The sequence below is a fragment of the Cynocephalus volans genome, chromosome X, assembly GCF_027409185.1.
Source record: "Cynocephalus volans isolate mCynVol1 chromosome X, mCynVol1.pri, whole genome shotgun sequence".
In the NCBI taxonomy this organism is placed as follows: Eukaryota; Metazoa; Chordata; class Mammalia; order Dermoptera; family Cynocephalidae; genus Cynocephalus; species Cynocephalus volans.
In genome coordinates, this window is record NC_084478.1 from 80401752 (window position 1) to 80419920 (window position 18169).

General features: G+C 39.2%; 1 protein-coding gene across 1 annotated transcript in view; it reads left to right on the top strand.

Moving 5' to 3' along the window:
- TAF1 (TATA-box binding protein associated factor 1) overlaps positions 1-18169 on the top strand; it is a 132276-nt gene that overhangs the window by 87050 nt on the left and 27057 nt on the right. The gene's annotated exons all lie outside the window — the stretch shown is intronic.

Below are 18169 nucleotides of genomic sequence, written 5' to 3' on the forward strand. Positions count from 1 at the left end.
ATATGGTGGAGAGAGACAATAAATGAATATATGTAAGGTCACCACTATGCAGAAAACTAAGGTAAGGTAAGGTTATAGAGAGAGTGTGGGTGTGTTGGAGGGTAGTGGTGGTGCTATTTTAGATAAGGGTGGTCAGGAAAGGCCTTTCAGAGAAGGTGAATTTTGAGCAGAGAAATTAATAAAGTGAGGGAATAAATTATATGGATATCTGGGGGAAGATCATTCCAGGGAGAGAGAACAGCAAGTACCGGCACTGAAACAGGACAGGTACTTAGTGTGTTAGAGGAATGACGAAGAGGCCATCATGTCTTATCTAGAGCAGAGTAAACAAGGAGAAAGTGGTAGGAGATGAAATCATAGAAGCTTCAAGAAGCCAAATTATGTAATTCTGTGGCGTGGGAAGCCATTTGGAAGGTTTTAAGCAGGGGAGCAACATGATTTTAATGTTTATTTATTTATATTATTAGTTTTTATTATACATACATGTGGGGTACAACATTAATTTTCAATAATTGTGTACAATATGTGGTGGTTAGATCAGTATAGTTAGCTTATTTTATTATTATTATTATTATTAATATTCATGAGATACAAAGCTAATTGTCACCCCTTGTGCCCATGATGTGAGGGCCAGATTCCAGAAGGGACACTTAGGCTTCGTGGTAAATACTAGGTGGCAATCGTGGAAGCACAGAGACTGGTTAGGAGGCTGTTGTAGTAATCCAGGCAGGAGATGACGGTGGTTTGGATGAGGTTGGTAGTAATGGAGATGGTGAGAAGTGGTTGAAGTAAGAATGTATTCTGAAGGAGGAGCCAACAGGATTTGCTGATGGATTGGATATTAGGTATAAGACAAAGAGACGAGTCAGGGATGACTTCCAGACCCAAGAGACTGGAATGCTGGAGATGCTGTTTAATTAAATGGAGAACACTGAGGAAAAAGGTTTGGAGGGGAAAATAAAGAGTTCCGGTTTTGGTATGTGAGGTTGAGGTGCAGTTTAGACATCTAAGTGGAGATGTTGAATAGGCAATTGGCTATATGAGTCTGGAGTTGAGGGGAGTGGTTGGAGCCAGAGATATAAATTTGGGAATCATCACCATGTAGATGGTGATTAAAGCTGTGGGATTAGGTAAGATCTCCTAAGAACTGAATGCAGACACCAAAGGGAAAAAGTTAAAGGAGGGCTGGCCTGTGGCTCACTTGGGAGAGTGCGGTACTGATAACACCAAGTCAAGGGTTAAGATCCCCTTACCAGTCATCTTAAAAAAAAAAAAAAGAAAGAAAAGAAAAAGTTAAAGGACTGAGCCTTGGGGTACTCCAACAAATATAGAGGTCAGGAAGAAGAAGAATCATTAAAGGAGACCAAGAAGGAGCAGTCTGTGAAGTAAGGAGAAAATCAAGGGGTGGGGGTACAGTTCCCAGAGGCCAAGTGAAAAGAATTTCAATTTCAGTTGGTTAGAGCTTGGTGTTATAACACCAAGGCCAAGGGTTTGGATCCCCAAACCGGCCAGCCACCAGTCCCCCCCAAAAGAATTTCAGAAAGGAAGTCAGGATCAACTATATCAAGTGCTGCTGTGAGGTCCAGTAGGATGATGCCTGAGAACTGAGGCAAAATGGGTTTTTCAAAATGAAGGTAATTCTGTTACTGATGAACAGTTTCAGTGGAGTGGTAGTAGTGAAAGCCCGGTTACATTTGGTTTAAGAGAGAATGGAAGGTGAAAGGTGGAGACAGTGAATATAGACACTTTTGAGGAGTTTTGCTATTAAGGGGAACAGAGAAAGGGAACAGTATCTCAAGGGGCATATAAGGATCTAGAGATTGTACATGTGCGTACACGTGCGTGTGTGGGGTGTGTGTGTGTGTGTGTGTATTAGATGAGAGATATCCTTTAGATGCTGACATGTAAGACAATTCTTATGCTCAAGTAATCCTCAATTTAGGATATGGAGAATGTAAGTAAACAAAATCGACCACCTTATTAGGTTTATCTAATGAAGTGGATAAAATGGATAACTATGGTAGCAGAGAGGGATCATCTAACACTGCCTGGGGAAGTTAGGAAGACTTCAAACAGAAAGTAACCATTGAACTGATATTCGAAAAAGAAAAAGAGTTATTTAATTGTACAAATCTAGGAAGGCATTTCAGAGAAAAGCACATATCCATAGGTATGGATGCTTATGAATATATTTCATTGTGGATCTCTCATTTGCAATATCTGAGATAATGGTGGAAGATGCCATTGGAAAGGGAACAGGAGCCAAATCTTGATGGACATCCTATGCCTTTCCAAGAAGAATGAACTCTATCTTGAAATTGATGGGTTTTAAGTAAGAAAGTGACGTGATGACATTTGCATGGCCATAAGTAACAGAAAACTTGACTTAAACAAGTAGGGATTTGTTTTTCTCATATAAGAAGTCTGGAGATAGGTAGTTGTTAGCATTGGCTCAATGGCTTAGCAATCGCATCAAGAATTCAATCTTTATCTTTCTGCCAAAACTTCCTTAACGTGTTGGCTTTTTGTTCTCATGCTTGTTGCCTCATGGTCACAGGAAGGCTGCTTTAGCTCCAGTAATCATATACATGTTTGGGGAAGGAAAAAGGGAGAAAATAGTGGCATCAGCTACAGCTGTCCCTCATATCACAAACGCAGAAGATTTCTCCTACTGTTAACACAGTTCCCTTTATCTCATGGCCAATACTGGATCCTATAGCAACTTGCAGCTTAAGGGAGGCTGTACAGTTGTGAATCTCACAAAGGGAAACAGGTTTAGACAAAGTATGATTTATAGTGGGGTTAGACATATTTCTTCCCTGAACATATTTGGGTTCTCTTAGCAAATAAGAAGTGGAGGGAGTGGCTCTCGAGTGGACAATTCAATATCTGCCTTGGTCACTTTGGCAACAGTGTGAAAAAAAGGGCCACAGTCAGGGAAACCAGTTAGAAAATTACTGTAGTAATTCAGAAGAGAAACAATGAATGAGGATAAAGAACAAAAGGAACCGATTCATGAGATCTTTAGGGATATTAGTAACCAAATGAATAATGGGAATGAGGGAGAAAGTAGAGAAGGACCCCAACATTAATATCTTAGGAGACCAAAGGGTGATTATGCCATTAACCAGCACAGGAAACTCTGAAAGCAAAACAGATTTGGTGGGTGTGGTAGAGGGTTATCATAAGGTGTTTTCTTCTACTTTATGAAATAAAAGTTTGTTTTATTTAATTTTAATGTTTTGTTATAAAATTATTGTAATAGATAATACATATTTTTATCAAAATGGAGGTCATACTATACATATTATTCTGCAACTTGCTTTTTACTGTTCATATATTGTGAAAATTTCTCTGTGTACACACACACACACACACACACACACACACACACCTTCTCATTCTTTTTTTTTTTTTTTTTTGCAGCTGGCCAGTAGGGGATCCAAACCCTTGACCTTGGTGTTACAGCACTGTGCTCTAACTAACTGAGCTAACCAGTCAGCCCTCTCATTTTTTTTTAATTGAAATTTTTATTGAGATAATTTAAGAAATAGAGATCCCTTGTACACTTTGCCTAGTTTTTCCCAATGGTAACATTTTGCAAATATCACAATCAGGATATTGACATTGATAGGATCCACCAGTTTTTATCCAGATTTCCCCAGTTTGCTTCATTCTTTTAAACATCCTATTCATAGACATTTAATTTTCCAATTTTTTGCTCTTAACAATGCTTGAGTCTCCTGGACTCTATTCAGTTCCATTTAATCTTTTTATTTCTGGACCAGTATAATACTGTTTTAATTACTATGCATTTAATTTCCCCAATTATATCTGGTGGGTTAAATTACCTCTTATTGTTCATCCTTTGTTTTCTTTGGCCACTGTGGTAGGCAGATGGCCTCCAATAATCCCCACCTCCTGGTATTCATGTGATATGGGTTGAATGTATTCTCCAAAGTTTCATGTATCAGAAACTTAATCCCTACTGTGACAGTGTTAAGAGAGTGAGAAATCCTACTATAATTGAAAGGTGGGGCCTTGAAGAAGTGATTAGATTGTGAGGACTATGTCCTTGTGAACAAATTGATCCATTTATGGAGTAATGGATGTCGTTCTGATGGCTTTAAAAGGAGAGCAACTGAGAAGCTTAGCTCTCAAATCTTGCTCCTGTCATATTTGCCAGCCATGTGATATCCTGAATCGTTGTAGAGCCACCAGCAGCAAGGCTTTCACCAGATGTGTTCCCTGGACTTTGGACTTCCCAGCCTCCAAAACTATAAGAAATAAATTTTATTTCTTTATAAATTATCCAGTTTCAGGTATTCTGTTATAAGCAACAGAGACAGACTAATATGTCATGCCTTTGTATAACCCTTCTCTTGCATGTGGGCTGGATCCAGTCACCTAAAAAATAGATAACAGCAAAGGTAATGGGATGTTACTTGCAAGACTAGGTTACAAAAGACTATGACTTCTGAGGCTGGCCTGTGGCTCACTCGGGAGAGTGTGGTGCTGATAACACCAAGGCTACGGGTTCAGATCCCTATATAGGGATGACCGGTTAGCTCACTTGGGAGAGCGTGGTGCTGGCAACACCAAGTCGAGGGTTAAGATCCCCTTACTGATCATCTTTAAAAAAAAAAAAGACTACGACTTCCATCTTGCTGTCACTCTCTTGCTCTCTGTTGCTTGCTCACCCTGAGGAAACCAGCTTCCATGTTGTGAGCTGCCCTGTGGAGAGGCCAACATGGCAAGGTGTTACACTTCTCGCTGTGTAACAGAGACGAAAAAAGATTACTCAAAGCAACATGAATGCAATGAGAGCCCAAAGGGGCTGTATCTCAGCAACTCCTCTGTTAGGAGAGACTGAATAGCAGTCCCGAGTCAGTTTTTGCTCCAGATTTTATTGTAAAACAAGGAAGTTACAGAAGAAAAACAAATGGTTAATCAATAATAGTAAGAAGATACAAAAATTGGCTGTGTAACAATCTTCATCCAAGCATGCATAGTTCAAAATAGCTTAAACAATATGCCAACAAGAGTCATAAATCTAAGCTAAGTAACATGCAAGAGAAACAATAAAACAATCCTGAAAGTGCCTGACTTCTTAAGAAACTCACAGAAACAGCTTAAAGCAAAATGTGGAAAAACCCCCATGTACTAACTAATCTAGCAAAACGTCCTTGGAAATCTTAATTCACAAGTTTTCCCAACATTTAAGCTTTGTTGTATTAAAAGTTATTGCCCACAGGACAATCCCTGTTCTATTTCAGTTCTCTTGTTCATATCAAAGGCTTTAAACCTGTGTGAGTTTTCTTTTCGCAAAATCTTCCGATGAACCCATTATATTAACAATCAGTGTATATAATCCCTTACCTAAACATTGATTAGAATTGATTGGGTGAACTCTTGCCCCCCTAGCTGTAAGCTCTTGCTTTCTGTCCGAGGACTTTTGTCCCATACTTGCATTACCTAAAAACCCTATACTAAAAATCAACTGAGAATCAACATATACTTGATTAGAATTGATTTGGTAGGCTCTTGCCTCCTATCCGAGGACTTTTGTCCCATGCATGCATTACCTAAAAACCCTATCTAATAATCAAATAGGAATCAAGATTTTTAACCCTCCACAGCAAGGAACTGAGACCCTCAGTCCAACAGTCCACAAGGAACTAAATCCTGCTAACAACCAGAGTGAATGTGGAAGTGGGTCTTGCTCCAGCTGGACCTTGAAATTAATATAGTCCTGGCTGACACTTTGATTTTCAGCCTTGTGAGAGTTTTTCTTTTTATCACTGGTTGTCAGAAATGTGATTATGATGTGCTGTGCTGTGTGTGTTTTATTTATTTATTTTTTAAAAAGATGACCGGTAAGGGGATCTTAACCCTTGACTTGGTGTTGTCAGCACCATGCTCCCCCAAGTGAGCTAACTGGCCATCCCTATACAGGGATCCGAACCCACGGCCTTGGTGTTATCAGCACCACACTCTCCTGAGTGAGCCACGGGCCGGACCTATGTGTGTGTTTTAATTGCAGTAAATATATATAACATAAAATTTGCCATTTTAAGTGCACAATTCACCAGCATTAATTGCATTAACAATGTTATGCAACTATCACACTATTTCTAATACTGTTTATCACCCCAGACAGAAATTTTGAACCCATTAAGCAGCAACTCCTCATTCCCTCCTACTTCCAGCCCCTGGTAACCTAATCTACTTTCTGTCTCTGAATTTGTCTGTTCTAGGTACCTCATATAAATGGAATCACAATATTTATCTTTTTGTGTCTGGCTTATTTTATGTAGCATAACGTTTTCAAGGTTCATCCATGTTGTAGCTTGTATCTGCTTCATTCCTTTTTATGGATGAAAAATATTCCATTGTATGTATATTCTACATATTTATTCATTCATCTACTGGTAGGCATGTAATTTGTTTTCACCTTTTGACTATGTGAATAATGCTGCTGTGATTTTTGTGTACAAGTATTTGTTTAAGTCCCTATTTTGGGGGGTTTTTTTTTGCAGCTGTCCGGTAAGGGTATCGAAACCCTTGGACCTTGGTGTTATAACACCGTGCTCTAACTGAGCTAACTGGCCAGCCCAAAGTCCCTGTTTTCAATTCATTTGGGTATGTAATAGGAGTGCAATTGCTGGATCATATGGTAATTCTATGTTTAACTTTTTGAGGAACTGCCAAACTGTTTTCCAAGTAGCTGCACTATTTTTACATTCCCACCAGCAATGCACAAGGGTTCCAGTTTCTCCACGTCTCACCAACACTTGTTATTTTCCATGTTTTAAAAAATATTAGCCTATGTCATGGTTGTGGAGTAGTATATTATTGTTTTAGATTTGCATTTTTCTCGTGACTAGTGATATTGAGCATGTGCTTATTGGCCATTTGTATACCTTAACTGGAGAAATTCTATTCAAGTCCCTTACACCATTTTTCAATTGGGTTGTTTGTTTTTGTTGTTGTTGTTGAATTGTAGGAGTTCCTCATATATTTTCTAGATATTAACCCCTTATCAGGTGTATGATTTGCAAATATTTTCTCCCATTCTGTGGGCTGCCTTTGTTGACATTGTTCTTTGATGCACAAAAGTTTTTAATCTTGAAGTTCAGTTTATCTATTTTTCTTTTGTTGCCTGTGCTTTTGCTGTCATATCGAAGAAATCATTGTTAAACCCAATGTCTTGAAGATTTCCCCCTGTTTTCTTCTAAGAGTTTTATAGTTTTAACTGTTACCTTTAGGTCTTTGATCCACTTTGGGTTAATTTTTGTATAAGTTGTAAGGTAAGGGTCTAACTTCATTCTTTTACATATGCATATTCTGTCAATATTTGGTTTCCCCAGCACCATTCATTGAAGAGAATGTCATTTCCCATTGAATTGTCTTGGCATTCTTGTAAAAAAAAAAAAAATCAATGGACCATATGTGGGATGGTTTATTTGTGGGTTTTCTATTCTATTCCATTGGTCTATATGTCTGTCCTTATGCTGGTACCATGCTGTTTTTATTACGGTAGCTTTGAGGTAAGTTTTGAAATCAGGAAGTTACTCATTTTCAAGATTGTTTTGGCTCTTTGGGGTCCCATGAGATTCCATATGAATTTTAGGATGAGTTTTTCTGTTTCTTCAAAAAGTGCCATTGGCTGAATGGCAGAGATTGCATTAAATCTGTAGATTGCTTTGGGAAGTATTGTCATCTCAACAATATTAAATATTCCAATTTATGAACATGAGATATCTTTCCATTTAGGTCTTTAATTTCTTTCAGCAATATTTTGTAATTTTCAGCGTACAAGACTTGCACCTCCTTGGTTAAGTTTGTTGTTAAGTATTTTATTCTTTTCAATGTGATTGTGAATGGAATTGTTTTCTTAATTTCTTTTTTGTATTTTTCATTGCTAGTGTATAGAAATATGACTAATTTTTGTGTGATGATTTTGTATCCTGTAACTTTGCTGAATTTATTTATTAGCACTAACATTTGTGTGTGTGTGTGTGTGTATTCTTTAGGTTATTCTAAGTATAAAATCATGTCATCTGTGAATGGAGATAGTTTGATTTCTCCCTTTTCACTTGAATGCCTTTATTTCTTTTTCTTGCCTAATTGCTCTGGCTAGAACTTCCAGTACTATGTTGAATAGAAATGGTGGGAGAGGACATCCCTGTCTTGTTCCTGATCTTACAGAAAAATCTTTTACTCTTTCACCATTGGGTATGATGTTAGTGGTGTGTGTTTCATATATGACCTTTGTCATGTTGAGGAAGTTCCCTTCTGTTCCTGGTTTATTGTGTGTTTTTATGATGAAAGGATGTTAGATTTTGTCAAATGCTTTTTCTGCATCAATTGAGATGATCATGTGGTTTTCACCTTCATTCTATTAATGTGGTATTACACTGATTGATTTTCATATGTTGAACTACACTTGCATTCCTGGGATATAATCCACTTGGTCATGGCATATAATAATCCTTCTAATATGCTGCTGAATTTGGTTTGCTAGTATTTCATTAAGTATTTTTGCCATCTATATTCATAAGGGATGTTGGTTTGTAGTTCCTGTAGTGTCTTTGTTTCCCTTTGGTATCAGAGTAATGTTGGCTTCATAGAATGAGTTAGGAAGTGTTCCCTTCTCATCAATTTTTTGGAAAATTTTGAGAAGGGTTAGTGTTACTTCTTTAAATTTTTGGTAGAATTCACCTAGTGAAGCCATCTGGCTGTAGGCTTTTCTTCGTTGAAATCTTTTTGATTACTGATTCAATCTCCTTACTTGTTATAGATCTAGTCAGATTTTCTATTTTTCTTGACTCTTTTGTGATAGTGTGTTTCTAGGAATTTGTTCATTTCATCTAGGTTATTTAATTTATTGGCATACAGTTGTTCATTGTAGTCTCTTATAATCTTTTTCTTTCTGTAAAGTTGGTAGTAATGTCCACTTTTTCATTTTTGATTTTAGAAATTGTCTTCTCTTTGTTTTTTCTTAGTCAACTAGCTAAAGGTTTTTCAGTTTTGATCTTTGAATCTCTATATTATTCTTATGTTATTTATTTTGTTTAACTCTTCTCTAAACTCTATTATTTCCTTCCTTCTGTTGGCTTTGGGTTTAGTTTGCTCTTTTTCATGGTATAGTTTTCTTCATGTTCCTTGTGCTTGGGTGTTGCTTTGCCCCCCACGGATTTGTCACCCCTCTTCCCCTGGGTGACAGAGCCACAAAGGATTACTCAAAGCCCATCTCTTCTGAGCAGTGAGAAGCCCCAAAGTGGTTAATTTCCTGGAACCCCTGGGAGGCATTCCTTTCATTTGGGAAATTAACCACGAATTGGGGTTCTCTTCCTGCATTTACTCTCCAGCCCAGGAAGTTACAGGAAGAGACATAGGTGGGCTTAAAGTTTTAACAAGTTTAACAATAGAAGGGGGTAACATTGAGTAAAAACAAGTCAGATGACATTCCATTAAGGCAATTAAGTTCTCTACCAACAAAAGCTTGATCTTAGCAAACATTTGTTCTTACAGCAATTTCCCAGTATCTTTACATATCAATCAGTAACTTGTCTGTCTTTAAACCAACAGCCTTGCTGTGTTACAATTCTTTATCTTACAACAGAGACTCAATAGCCTGGGGAAAATTTCCTGGTTTTTGTAAGGTCAATATTTGAAACTGCAAGGCTTTGGAAAACCAGGCCCTGTGAAGTACATTTGCTTTATGCATATTCTATATCTCCCCCCATTTTATTTATTTAAAAGAAAAAGAAAAAGCTATAGATCAGGTTTTCACAGATAAAATAAAAGCATTTAAAGCAAGGTTGGCATCACTTAGCATGGCAAGTCCTTTTAATTTACTTCAGGTGAGGACCGATGATGTCATCGTCTCAGACTGGCTGCATCGCATCATTCCAGGTGCTGTGAATTGGGTGTAATTACCAATTGTTGAAGCTCTGGAAAGGGATTCTGCTCCATACAATAGTTGATTCTGAGTCCAGAGAGTTTGTTAATGTTAAACTGTCCAGGACATTACTTCTTTCGGAGTGTCTAGTCTTTTGTAAATTTTTTGATCAACTACAGGTCTTTTGTTTAAGAACAGGATGTCTCATCCGAGTTACAAACACCCTCTTTAAGGCCAGGAAAATTTAGAGAACTGCTTTTGTAGAGAAGACATTATTTCCCCCTTTATGATTGTTTTAGTTCGTTTTGTGTTGCTATAACAGAATACCTGAGACTGGGTAATTTATAAAGAAGAGAGGTTTATTTGGCTTACAATTCTGGGACAGCTGCATCTGGCATGGGCTTCAGGCTGCTTCTACTCATGGCGGAAAGTGGAAGGCAGCTGGCGGGTACAAGCACAACACATGGCGAGAGGAAGCAAGAGAGAGAGAGAAGGTGCCAGGGTCTTTTTAAGCAATGAGCTCTCATGGGAACTAATAGAGCGAGAACTCACTCATTAATCCCCCCTCCCCCAGGGAGAGCATGAATCCATTCATGAGGGATCTGCCCCCATGACTCAGTTTCCAACACTCCCACATTGGAGATTAAATTTCCACATGAGTTTTTTTTTTTTCCATTTTATGTTATTTTATTTTATTTATTTCTTTATTTATTTTTTAAATATGTGAGGCTTATATTTATTTATTTATTTATTTATTTATTTATTTATTTATTTTTAATTTTCTTTTGTCGATATACATTGTGGCTGATTATTGCTCCCCATCACCAAAACCTCCCTCCCTCCTTCCTCCCCCCTCCCCCCCAACAATGTCCTTTCTGTTTGCTTGTCCCATCAACTTCAAGTAATTGTGGTTGTTATATCTTCTTCCCCCCCCCCCAGTTTTTTTTGTGTGTGAGTGTGTGTGTGTGTGTGTGAATTTATATATTAATTTTTAGCTCCCACCAATAAGTGAGAACATGTGGTATTTCTCTTTCTGTGCCTGACTTGTTTCACTTAATATAATTCTCTCAGGGTCCATCCATGTTGTTGCAAATGGCAGTATTTCATTCGTTTTATAGTAGTATTCCATTGTGTAGATGTACCACATTTTCTGTATCCACTCATCTGATGATGGACATTTGGGCTGGTTCCAACTCTTGGTTATTGTAAAGAGTGCTGTGATGAACATTGGGGAACAGGTATACCTTCGACTTCATGATTTCCATTCCTCTGGGTATATTCCCAACAGTGGGATAGCTGGGTCGTATGGTAGATCTATCTGCAATTGTTTGAGGAACCTCTATACCATTTTCCATAGAGGCTGCACCATTTTGCAGTCCCACCAACAATGTATGAGAGTTCCTTTTTCTCTGCAACCTCGCCAGCATTTATCATTCAGGGTCTTTTGGATTCTAGCCATCCTAACTGGGGTTAGATGGTATCTCAGTGTGGTTTTGATTTGCACTTCCCGGATGCTGAGTGATGTTGAGCATTTTTTCATATGTCTGTTGGCCATTTGTATATCTTCCTTAGAGAAATGCCTACTTAGCTCTTTTGCCCATTTTTTAATTGGGTTGCTTGTTTTCTTCTTGTACAGTTGTTTGAGTTCCTTATATATTCTGGATATTAATCCTTTGTCAGATGTATATTTCGCAAATATTTTCTCCCACTCTGTTGGTTGTCTTTTAACTCTGTTAATTGTTTCTTTTGCTGTGCAGAAGCTTTTTAGTTTGATATAATCCCATTTGTTTATTTTTCCTTTGGTTGCCCGTGCTTTTGGGGTCGTATTCATGAAGTCTGTGTCCAGTCCTATTTCCTGAAGTGTTTCTCCTATGTTTTCTTTAAGAAGTTTTATTGTTTCAGGGTGTATATTTAAATCCTTATTCCATTTTGAGTTGATTTTAGTATACGGTGAGAGGTATGGATCTAGTTTCATTCTCCTGCATATGGATATCCAGTTATCCCAGCACCATTTGCTGAAGAGGCAGTCCCTTCCCCAGTGAATAGGCTTGGTGCCTTTGTCAAAGATCAGATGGAAGTAAGTGTGTGGGTTGATTTCTGGATTCTCTATTCTATTCCATTGATCAGTGTGTCTGTTTTTATGCCAGTACCATACTGTTTTGGTTATTATAGCTTTGTAGTATAGCTTAAAGTCAGGTAGTGTTATGCCTCCAGCTTTATTTTTTTTGCTCAGCATTGCTTTGGCTATGTGTGGTCTTTTATTGTTCCATATAAATGTCTGGGTAGTTTTTTCCATTTCTGAGAAAAATGTCTTTGGAATTTTGATGGGGATTGCATTGAATTTGTATATCACTTTGGGTAGTATGGACATTTTCACTATGTTGATTCTTCCAATCCAAGAGCATGGGATATCTTTCCATCTTCTTGTATCCTCTCTAATTTCTCTCAGCAGTGGTTTGTAGTTCTCATTATAGAGATTTTACACCTCCTTGGTTAACTCAATTCCTAAGTATTTTATTTTTTTGGTGGCTATTGTAAATGGGCAGGCTTTCTTGATTTCTCGTTCTGCATGTTCACTATTGGAGAAAAGAAATGCTACTGATTTTTGTGTGTTGATTTTGTATCCTGCTACTCTGCTGAAATCATTTATCAATTCCAGCAGTTTTTTTGTAGAGGTTTTAGGCTGTTCGATATATAGGATTATGTCATCTGCAAACAGGGACAGTTTGACTTCATCTTTTCCAATCTGGATGCCCTTTATTTCCTTCTCTTCTCTGATTGCTCTGGCTAGTACTTCCAACACTATGTTGAATAGGAGTGGTGAGAGTGGGCATCCTTGTCTAGTTCCTGTTCTTAAAGGAAAAGCTTTCAGCTTTTCCCCATTCAGGATGATATTGGCAGTGGGTTTAGCATATATGGCTTTCATTATGTTGAGATACTTTCCCTCTGCACCTAACTTATAGAGGGTCTTTGTCATGAATGAGTGCTGAACTTTATCAAATGCTTTTTCAGCATCTATAGAGATGATCATATGGTCCTTGTGTTTGAGTTTATTAATATGGTGTATCACATTTATTGATTTGCGTATGTTGAACCAAGCTTGCATCCCTGGGATGAATCCCACTTGATCGTGGTGAATAATTTTACGTATGTGTTGCTGTATTCTGTTTGCTAGTATTTTAGTGAGGATTTTTGCATCTATATTCATCAAGGATATTGGCCTGTAGTTTTCTTTTTTGGTTATATCTTTACCCGGTTTTGGTATCAGGATGATGTTTGCTTCATAGAATGAGTTTGGGAGATTTGTGTCCATTTCAATCTTTTGGAATAGTTTGTAAAGAATCGGTGTCAATTCCTCTTTGAATGTTTGGTAAAATTCTGCTGTGAATCCATCTGGTCCTTGGCTTTTCTTTGTTGGGAGCCTTCTGATAACAGCTTCAATCTCCTTTATTGTTATTGGTCTGTTCAAATTTTCTACGTCTTCATGGTTCAGGTTTGGGAGCTTGTGTGTGTCCAGAAATTTATCCATTTCCTCCAGATTTTCAAATTTGTTGGCGTATAGTTGTTTATAGTAGTCTCGAATGATTCCTTGTATTTCAGATGAATCAGTTGTAATATCGCCTTTTTCATTTCTAATTTTTGTTATTTGAGTCTTCTCTCTTCTTTTTTTTGTTAGCCATGCTAATGGTTTGTCAATTTTATTTATCTTTTCAAAAAACCAACTTTTTGATTCATTGATCTTTTGTATTGTTTTTTTGGTTTCAATTTCATTCAGTTCTGCTCTGATCTTAATGATTTCTTTCCGTCTGCTAACTTTAGGTTTGGATTGTTCTTGTTTTTCTAGTTCTTTAAGGTGAAGTGTTAGGATGTTCACTTGCCATCTTTCCATTCTTCTGAGGTGAGCATTTAATGCAATAAATTTCCCCTTAATACTGCTTTTGCAGTATCCCACAGGTTTTGGTATGATGTATCATTATTTTCATTAGTTTCAATAAATTTTTTGATTTCCTGCTTGATTTCTTCTTGGACCCATATGTCATTAAGTAGAATGCTGTTTAATTTCCATGTGTTTGTATAGTTTCCAGAGTTTCGTTTGTTATTAATTTCTAGTTTTAATCCATTGTGGTCTGAGAAAATACATGGGATAATTCCAATTTTTTTGAATTTATTGAGACTTGATTTGTGACCTAATATGTGATCTATCCTGGAGAATGATCCATGTGCTGATGAGAAGAATGAATACTCTGAGGTTGTTGGATGGAATGTTCTGTAGATATCTGCCAGGTCCAATTTTTCTAGAGTCTTGTTTAGATCTTGTGTTTCTCTACTGATTCTTTGCCTAGATGATCTGTCTAATATTGACAGTGGGGTGTTCAGGTCCCCTGCTATTATGGTATTAGTGTCTATTTCCTTCTTTAGGTCTAATAGAGTTTGTTTTATAAATCTGGCTGCTCCAACATTGGGTGCGTACATATTTATGATTGTTATGTCTTCTTGATGGATCAGTCCTTTTATCATAAAGTAGTGTCCCTCATTGTCTCTTTTTATGGTTTTTAGTTTAAAGTCTATTTTGTCAGATATAAGAATAGCTACTCCAGCTCGTTTTTCTTTTCTGTTTGCATGGTAAATCTTTTTCCATCCTTTCACTCTTAGTCTATGTGAATCTTTATGGGTGAGGTGGGTCTCTTGTAGGCAGCATATAGTTGGGTCCTCCTTTTTGATCCAGTCAGCCAGTCTGTGTCTTTTGATTGGGGAATTTAAGCCTTTTACATTAAGAGTTGTTATTGAAAGGTGTTGATTTATTCCTAGCATTTTATTATTTGTTTGGTTGTCTTAGGTGTCTTTTGTTCCTTGCTCTCTGATTTACTGTTTGGTTTCTGTGTTTTTTGGTTCCTTAGGTTGTAGATAGTGTTTTTGTTTGCATGTTTTCTCTTCATGAATGCCATTTTTATTATACTAGTGGGTTTTTATTTTTCTTGGGTTTTTATGGCAGTGGTAGTTATTTTTCAGGAACCAAACCCAGTACTCCGTTGAGAATTTCTTGTAAGGGTGGTCGTGTGGTAGTGAACTCCTGCAGTTTTTGTTTGTCTGAGAAATATACTATTTGCCCTTCATTTCGGAAGGATAGCCTTGCAGGGTAGAGTATTCTTGGCTGGCAATCTTTGTCCTTTAGTATTTTGAAAATATCCCATTCCTTTCTAGCTTTTAGGGTTTGTGAAGAAAAGTCTGATGTTAGCCTGATTGGGGCTCCCTTATAGGTGATTTGACGCTTCTCTCTTGCAGCTTTTAAGATTCTCTCTTTGTCTCTGAGTTTTGCCAATTTGACTATAACATGTCTTGAAGAAGGCCTTTTTGGGTTGAATACGTTTGGAGATCGTTGAGCTTCCTGGATCTGAAGATCTGTGATTTTTCCTATATCTGGGACGTTTTCTGCCACTATTTTGTTGAATATGTTTTCAATGCAATCTCCTTTTTCCTCCCCTTCTGGAATACCCATGACTCGGATATTTGAGCACTTAAGGTTGTCTGATATCTCTCTCAGATTTTCTTCAATGTCTTTGATTCTTTTTTCTTTCTTTTTGTCTGCTTGTGTTATTTCAAACAGCCCATCTTCAATTTCAGAGGTTCTCTCTTCAACTTCGACAAGCCTGCTGGTTAAACTCTCTCTGTTGTGTTTTTTATTTCACTGAATAACTTCTTCAGTTCAGCAAGTTCTGCTACATTTTTTTTCAGGACATTGATTTCCTTGTACATTTCCTCTTTCAGATCCTGTATACTTTTCCTCATTTCATCATGATGTCTAGCTGAGTTTTCTTGTATCTCATTCAGTTTCCTTAGAATTATCACTCGAAATTCCTTGTCAGTCATTTCAAGGGCTTCTTGTTCTATAGGATCTAGAGTTTGAGATTTATTAACTTTTGGTGGTGTACTTTCTTGATTTTTTGTATTTCTGGTATCTTTTTTTTGATGTTTATTCATTGTGGCAGGGGGTTTCACAGTCCACCGGTTTGAGACTAATGACTAACTAAGATGTTGCTGTGGTTGCCAATTTGGTATGGCTACCTCCGTGACTGCTCAGTTGTCCTCTAGTGCCTTGTGTGTATGGTTGCCTCGGGTCTTGGGCCTCTCTGGGGAGCCACCTTTCTGGTCAGCTTGGACTCTGCTGGGCTGCTGGATCACGTACCACAGGGTGTGTGATCTCTGTTGAGCTTTCACTTCCTGTGCAGGACTTCTCCCTGCTTCGTGTGCTCTGGCCCAGGCTGTTGGATCGTGCAGTGGCGACCCCACAGCGTGTGTGCTTTCTGTCGAGTCTCCGCCTCCCTGGCCGCACGTCTCCCCACTCTGTGCACACTGTGCTGGGCTGGGACGTGTCTTCTGCAACCCTCGTCTATCAGCTGGGCCTTCAAGACCCTGCTTGGCACCGCCTCGCCCAGGAAGTCTACCAGGTTTCTGGTAGGCACAGACGACCGGTCGCTCTGGGTGCCTTTGTAGCACTGTGTAGATCTTTCTCGGGACTTGTTCACCTTTGTATCCCCCCGGCATGGATCAAGTCTAGCGCCCGCCTGCAGCCAGCTCTCCGGCAGATTCAAGCGGATGTGGGAACTCTCCTACCACACTATTCCCAATCAGAAATTGGTTAGGCGTTTTTCCGAACTGGTGGCCGCAGAGATGGTATCTGCCTCCCAGTAACAGGAAGTTTACCGGGGGCCGGAGTCCAGGGTGTGGTGGAGTGACAGTCGGCCCCGCCCGTACTTCCTTGCCCTCCCAACACTGGCCGGGGACGCCCCACGCCACCAGCCCCGCCAGAGAACCGTGGAGGGAGTGGGAGGGGAGGCCGGCCCGCAGGCCCTGGGAAGCCCCGTGGCGGGCCAAGCAAGTGGGAAGGCTCAGTGAGGGGCCGAGCCGAGCCAGGCCGGAGCTGCCAGCACCTGGGAAAGTGGAGGCAGCCCCGGGGCGGTGAGTGACCCGGTGATGCAGGCGGAAGCCGGGTGGGCGTCAGCCCCCCGAGCAGGGCTGGGCCAGGTCGGGCGCTCACTCTCTGCCTCTGGTTTGTCGCCTTCCCTGTTCTTGGCCACTGCCGCCTTGGGCTGTTCAGTCGGTCCCGCGGCGCGGCTCGGGCGCTCCCAGGAATCTTCTTTAATGCCAGCCTGAAACCTCGAATCTTGAATAGGGCAGCTGGCTGCCTTCAGCATGGCCCCGGCCTCCGGGATCCTGTCTGCATCCACAGCAGCCCTGGTGCCATGTTCCCTGTTTACAGACTCGCTTTTGCAGCTAAGAAACAGTTCTTTTCCTGCTCCACACTTCAAAGCTGTTGCCTGTAAATGAGGCAGCCTCTCCTGCCGGGAGCAAAGTGGCGGTCAGCCCCCACGACCGGCCAGCAGCAGCGGTCCTCCCTTAAGAGATGGTGAGAGGAAGGTCCACAAGTTTCCCGGCTGCCTGAGGCCCAGTGGCCGCCTTTTCCACCTCAGCTACTCCGTGCCACCGCCACAGCCACCGCCATCTTGAAACCTTCCACATGAGTTTTGGAGGGGACAACACATCCAAACCCCATCAATGATCAAGGCATTCCTCATAAAAGCATTGATGATCAATATCTTGGTTGAAAAGGTCTTACTTTTCTTTGTATAGATCCCTCAGTGCTGAGAAAGCTGATACCCAGGTTGTCTGGTCCCACGTCAGGCGGGGGGAGATGAAGCAGCAGTTAGGCCAAATTAATACAACATGAAGGAGGAGTCAATAACTTAGAAGTGAGACATGCTATCTTATATCCAAAGTTTTAAATTATATCCTGTTATAAAGAGAGAGTGAATTTTCATTGAACTTATAAAAACAGCCACATTGCCATAATAATCATAAAGATACTTAAAGTTATTAAACTTTTGGGGGGATCAAATAGGGAGAAAACAAATGTTTGACTTCTGTTTTAAATGATATTTTACCAAACTGTTGTCAGTTATAGATAGCTTAAGAGAGAGAGAGTTTTCTTAAATCTGGAAAAGAAAACATTTAGAGAACCAGCAGTATTTCAAAGTAAGGAAATTGTAGAACTCATAATTCTTTTTAATTAGTTCACTAATTAACTTTTGTTGTTTTGACCTTTGTGAACAATTTCACAAACCCATCAGTTTCTTCATTAGAATTTTGGAACTTCAGTTTAAAGCTATGAACTCAAAGATTGTCAGGAAACTGTACCTATCAGAGTTTTTTCATGAGATATTTGAAAACATAACATTTTAAAATTATAATTAAACCAAGATTATA